Below are 7316 nucleotides of genomic sequence, written 5' to 3'. Positions count from 1 at the left end.
GCTTTTGTGATTCAGGGTCATTTTTAAAAAATTGGAACAAAATTCGAACTTTATTGTAAATAGTAAGCTATTGATGAGGGGGCAAACACCCTCATATACGTAATAAAATATATAAATATAGAAGTTTATTGTGTAAGTAAATTTGTAAGTTACGTATATTTATTACTAATAAAATCGTTCTCAAGATAAAATCAAAAGTTTTAGTGGACTTTTTTCGGAACCAAAAAATTTGGAGGGCAACTAAGCCCCCTCCCCAACCTGTTTTTCCCCGAAATCGTCCAATCAAGACTTCTAGAAAGCCATTTAACCAAAAAAATTAATATGCAAATTTCATTTTAAGTATTCATGTACGGTGAGCCAAAATCAAAACCTGCATTAATGTACAGACATTCAGAAATTAAACAGAAAAAAAAACAAATTTTTTTAACTGATAGTAAGGAGCAACATTAAAACTTAGAGCGAACAGAAACTCTTACGTATATGAGGGGTTTCTTCCCATCCTCAATACCTCAATCTTTGCGCTAAAGTATTTTTAGTAATTTCAAAAGAGGTATTTATTCTAATTAAACGGGGTTTGTCATTCAGGGGTCATTCTTAGAGAACTGGAACAAAATAAAACTTTTGTGTAGAGAGTGAGGTATTGACGAGGGGACGAATCCCCTTATTTACGTAATAAAAATATACGAATATAGAAGTTTGCTACGTAAGTTTATTTTGTAAGTTACGTATAGTTATTATTAACAAAAACGTTCGTAAATAAAATGAAAAGTTCTACTGGCCTTTTTAAGTGACCAAAAAATTGGAGGGCAACTTTTCCTCAAAACGTTTTCCCCCGCCCCTTTTTTCTCAAAACCGTCCGATCAAAACTTTGAGAAAGCCGTTTAGCCGCAAAAAACTAAAATTAATATGCAAATTTCGTTTTAATTATTCATGTACGTTGATCCAGAATCAAAACCTGCATTAATTCAAAAACATTCAGAAATTAAATAAAAAAACAAGTTTTTTAACTGAAAATAAGGAGTGACATTAAAACTTAAAACGAACTCCTCCTAAATGCCCCGCTCTTTACGCTGATGTTTTACTCTTTCTCATAGCGCTACTTTTTAAAACAATAAAACGCTTGAGCATAAAGAGCGGAGCATTGAGGAGGGGACAGCTCCTTTCATATACGGAATAATTTCTGTTCGTTTTAAATTTTAATGTCACTCCTTACTTTCAGTTAATTTTTTTTTTAATTTAATTCTGTGTATATGAAGCTTGAAACCTATAAAGTAGGGTCATAAACACACAATTATTTGCCTTCTTTTATAAACAATTTTTCGAAAATCTATTCTTCTTAAATGATTATTCTGACCTTTGAAGGAGTATTTCGACTCATATACTTAGTTTTAAGTATATGCTTATACGAACCTTCCTTAAAATTCTAGAGTTTGGCCTTTATTTTAGATGTTTTTGGATGAACTGAGGAGGTGATATGTCATATAATGCAGAGCTTTAATTCGACGAAAACAGGCAATAAAGTTGCCACTATTTGCTCACCAAAATCCAAAGCTTAAATTAATAATTTTTGCACTTCTCATACATTTACTTTCTATTCTACAAATCCCCTAAAAAATAACAATGCTGTAAAAACTACCCCGCTTCGCAAAAAAAGCAAACCCAAAAGATCAAAACAGACAGCCAAAAAAAGTAATGATGACAATTTCTTCACCACAGTGCCATAGTAAGACTCAAAAACAAATTTGGCAGTAAAAAGAAGTAAATATTTTGCTTTTCACTACTGTTGTGACAACAAAATCCTGAAATGTCATTTCCACAGCCTAAATAGTTAGGATTTTAAATTTCCCCTCCTTATTATTACGAAATGAAGATTTTTGTCTTCCATTTAGCTTTTGTGGTATCACGGACAGATTCTCTTGATAAACCTAAATTTAATCAAAAACTTTTTGCTGGTATGCGTCGTTAGTAAAATCTAACAGAGACCGAAAAATGTAACTGAAACCATGTTTCAAAATTTTTAATAACTAAAAATTTATTAAAAACTCAACTATTAAAAACCAATTACAAAAAAAATAACTTTCTTCCCAACCTAAAACAAAGCAAGCGGTCCCAACTACAAATCCACCACTACGTCAGGGGGGCACCCTCAGCGCCCCCCTATTTAAGACGAATAGTTCATTTTTGAAATTTCACGTACCATAGATGTTGCAAAATTTACCTAATTAGTTTTGTAAAAAGATTTTACTTTACCTATTCCACTTTTACTTTTTTTAAAACTGTTATTATTGCAACATTTTTCTAAGAATGGTCGTTTGATAGTCTCAAAATTACACAATTTGTGACTGTAGATTTTATTTTCAGGGATTTATCTTGAGAAAAAAGCTTACGGACTTCGAAGGTATTTCTCTGTTTATGGAGGAAGGCATCCAAACCACTGTATGCTAATAAACATGGTTATCGAGGCTTGAGATTCCATTTATTTCAAATAATTAATTGTATGATTTGTTAAACTTATTGATTTTGAAATTTTACGTATCAGAGGTGTGGCAAGATTTAGCCAATTAGTTTTGTTTATTTCTTTTTCAAGGTTTAACGTTGCAAGACTGCATTCATCAAAGTGAGATAACATCAAAACCGGGGAAAAGTATTGAAGTTTTATGAAACCGTGAAAAAAAAAATGAGTTTTACAATTAATTAGACAAAAATGAGATTTTTCAAATTGTAGTTTCTAGACAACATTAGATCTAATTGAAAGGATCAACATTCGATAAATTGTCATGTTAGAATTATATTTGAGGAGTTGTACCTAAAATTCAAGGCATATGAGAGCATGCAGCGTCTTATTTATAGAAAATGATTCTGAAATCACATCCCCTAAATACATAGAATAAATTTCTGTTTGATTGAAGCTTTAACGTTACTCCTTACTATAAGTTGAAAAACTTGTTTTGTATATTAAATCTTAGCCAGCCATGCTACTACTACTGCTATTAACAACTCATCGCAGAACCATGTCACTGTCTCATTTGACACATATGCTGGAATATATTCCCTGGACTCCAAAAAAAATTATTTTTTGTGACTTTATTAAAAAGAGTAGCATCATTGCTCCTTTCATTTTTGCGGATCGATGCTCCTGGAAACTCGTAAAATTATAAACTGGGGGACCTATTAATAACTAGTTGTTTTTCTGACATTACATTCCGGTACCATAATTTCCCATGAAATACATTCGACTTTCACTCTCAACAAAAATTGTAATATTTACAGCATTGGTGGTGCAACAGGGGGTGGCAAAATCTACATTGCCCCCCCCCCGCTCCAATCTGAGAAAAAGCCAAGAACTGGCTGTGAACACCAGATGAATTACTACTCAACCAATGATTAATATATGCAACTTCCTCAACTTTTACAAGTCGAAGGCGAAGCGATATATCGATTGAATCCCTCAATATAGACTCAAATACCAGATAATAACTTTTCAGTACATCCAACTTAGCCAGATTCGCACGATTTTCGAAAAGTAACAATGAAATTCGTTGCATATATTATTTTTCGACAGTAAAGTCTAGCCGATTGCACTAACTATTTCCTCAGGTACATTATCAATCTTTAATCCAGTCTGAACTTCATCCAGACCTCATCCCAATTTGCCTATCCTGTGTCATGTTTCAATATCATCATTGTTTTTCACTATAATCCTTCTCGACTCCTTACCTTAAGTCTCCTATGTTGTAACTCTGAAACGAACTGAAACTCCAAAGTGGTCAGACACATTATTAGTAATGACCCTATGAAAATAGAATGAAGCATTAGAAAAGATATTATCCAAGAGTTTAGCTCTTGGATATTTATTAAGGATGGGGTATTTATACAAAAGGATAGGATATTTATACAAAAATCCGGAAAGGATATTTATACAAAGATGCGACCCATTAGATTAACATCTAGTTATAGATTCAAGACAAGCAGAGCAATATCTACAAGGTCAATATTGAAGTCCTCCATAACAAAACATGCTATAATATTGATCGCAAATTTCATAAATTACGTCGCACGAACAACACCTTGGTTTTGTCCTGTTTTTTTTTTTTTTTTTTTTTTTGTCTTTTGATTTCAGCCTTTTTGCTAGAAAGTAGCGAGGGTTATGGAAAATGTGGATCTTAGGTCAGTTTAATGAATATGACATTGCTTTTTTGAAAGATAAGCATAATCTTGCCAGGGGATAAAAAGGATGGTTTTCGGTAGTAATTGAGGCTGGGTCTACAGTGTGTGAGCTAAAGCAAAGTTTTATAGCCTATGTCGAAAAGAACTATCTAAAACTATGCACCTAATTTTCTTTCCACTGAACCGTGTTTCTGTTTTAGACTAGAAAGGGCCGTTCTAACAGGCAAAGAGGCAAGCATCAGTTTCAAGTCAAAGATAGACTTCTCTTTTAATCTATTTTAATTTCTTTTTTTGGGTTTCATTTATTCTTTGATAGTAATTTTTCGTCGTTTTAACGCTCAAGTCTTAAAGTTACACAACAAATACTTCTAATTCGAATTCAACTAATTAAAATTCAACTTCTAATTGTGATTTAAAATCAATCTTAGAGAATTGTAACAAAAATTCGAACTTTAGCCTAAAAATCGAGGGTTAAAGAAGGGTTATCCAGCCCTTATGTACGAGATAATCTTTGTTTGTTTTCAGTTTTGATGTTGCTCCTCATTTTCAGTTGGAAAAAACTTTTTTTTAATCAATTTCCGATCGTCTCTCAAATTTTGCCTGGAAATACTCCTTTTCTACCCCCCCCCCATCGTGTAATAGGTCGCTCGGAAAATTCTAGCCAGGAACTTTTATCCTCACCGAAAATTCTCCCCATAGAGAATTACCTTCCAAAATATTTCGTATATTTGCCAATAACAAATACTTAATGTGAGCAAATGGCAAAAATAGTAACTTACAGCCATTTTCCCAGGGACGAGGGAGGATGTCACCCCCAAGGATATAGTTATCAGATCTTTCAACTATTCTGAATCAAAATGAATGTCAGAGTTATAATCGGATATCTTCGGGGGAAAAGGAGGCATGGAAGGGGGTCAGTAGCCTCTGACATTTTTGGTCACTTAAAAAAAATTCACCAAAACTTTTGATTTCCGCTCGAGAGCCCTCTCTGAATCTTCTAGGACCGTAGGTAAGATACGATTACCCCTGTGGAAAGCCATAAAAAAAAAAAAAAAAAAAAAAAAAAAAAAAAAAAAAAAAAAAAAAAAAAAAAAAAAAAAAAAAAAAAAAAAAAAAAACAATATACACGAATCCATGATTTTTCTCCTGGGAAAAAAAAAATACAAAATTCCGTATCTGTGTAGATGAGAGCTTGAAAGCTTTGCACTAGGGCTATCTGATATGTTGAACCTGATGGTTTGATTTTAATCAAAATAACTTGACTTTTGTTTTGTTTTTTACATTTTTCAAAAAAAAAGGTTTGACAGGTATCGTTAACTTACACTTAATTAACTTTAACTTTAACGTTAACTTTACATAATTGGAATCAGCATAAGAAGCCAATTCCTTTGATGCATCCATTGTTAGGAAAATTCCTTTTTTTAATCATTCATTATTTTAGGCTGAGTCACTACTTACAATTCGTTACGAAGTGTTTGATTGTTTGAGAACTTTTTTTTGCTCCATTAAGCTTTAAAACGTTTCTATAGGTTTATTTGAAAACTACTTTTTAGAAACTTTTCTTTCCAAAATTTTTGTTTTATAAACAAATGGGTCCTCCATTCCGGGTTTTTTGTAGCTTGTGAGAGATTTGACAATCTTTTTGTTTTTTATGACATTTAGAAGAAGTCCGAAACAGGCAGGTTATTTTCCTCATTACAGTCTCCCTTCAGACATGGACCCACAAACATTTGAAATTGGGCAGTATCCATTTTATAGTTTTTTTTTGCCGGTGTTCCCTGATTTCCTTATTGGTTTATTCTGCATGTTAAATTTAGGCTCAAATAATTGCTTTTGCATAAAGCATTACATATTTGAGTCGTTTTGAAACCAAATCAACTCGAAGCCAAATTATTGTTCAGTAGCCAAAACGATCTAAAGATTAGCACCTTAAGATACCAAATCTTGTTCATTTTTTTAAAGCTGATTCGACTAAATTCATGAAAAAATGCTATCAAGGGCAATTTGCATACAAGAAAAAAAAATTTCCCCACCAAATGATAGGTAATTCATAATATGAAGGAACGGTGCATTCTTCCGTCACTTTTGACAGCCATTCGTTTTATAGTATTAATCGATTTGGCTTCCAAATTGGTCGTGTACTCTCAATTTAAAAAAAAAACAAAACAACAGAGAAGCCCTTCAAAAGCACTTTTATTATTCATAAAAGGGAAGAGTCGACATAATCAAGTAAAACATAAACAACACTCTATACGCAGTTTACTAGTACATATTGCACTTTAAATCTAGGAAGTAAACAAAATCTGGCAAGCAAACTTCACTTAAACACAACTATAAGACGGCAGTTAATTTTTTTAAAGCCACTTGAAAAAGGTTGGAACCTAAGTTCTTATAGTATGAATACAATTACAGCCCATATAAGTTCGATTGAGTAACTTAAATCCAATTATAGATAAAAACATATAGGTTTTTATAACTGTCATTTGAAGAGTCTACGTATAGTAATTTTAAGGTATATACAAGGAGTTGATAAAATACAAATAGTTCCTATAGGAAAAGGACCACTAACTACTTGGATAGGAACAACTTAGTCAGTTTTATTATAACAGTGAGGATTGACAAAAATCAGTTCTTTTATTATACACTGATTATTATGTAAAATTCTTGGGAGTGCATAAGAGAGAGGCTTTGAAATGATAGGGATAGAGGAGGAGCGTACGTGACTGTGTTCGCCTCAGGCGGCTATTTGCTGCAGTGAGTTGTTAGGAGTGGTAGTAGTAGGTCCAAAAAGAGTTCAAAATAAAACCTAAAAAAGTGAATTTACCAAAAAAAAAAAAAAAAAAAAAAAAACAATAAAAAACTCTAAGAAAGGATAATTTAGACAAACATCAGGGGTGATGATTCTCCTCAGCGTCTAACCCTCTTACTGTGTTTGGTAAAATAATTTAGTCATTGTCATAGATGACATTTTTGCATCTTTCGTCCTACTTAAATAATAACTTACACTAATATGCAACCGACGTTTATATAGATACCATAGATTACTTGAATAAACTTCAGTTTAAAAAAAGAAAGATCGTTCTGTGATAAATAATGAAAGTTATTATTATTATGAAATTCAGAAGTCAATTGGTCCCATAGATTATGAC

Source organism: Artemia franciscana, chromosome 2 (genome assembly GCF_032884065.1).
Source record: "Artemia franciscana chromosome 2, ASM3288406v1, whole genome shotgun sequence".
Classification (NCBI taxonomy): Eukaryota; Metazoa; Arthropoda; class Branchiopoda; order Anostraca; family Artemiidae; genus Artemia; species Artemia franciscana.
The sequence above is the reverse complement of the archived record's forward strand: the minus strand, read 5'-3'. Positions refer to the sequence as shown.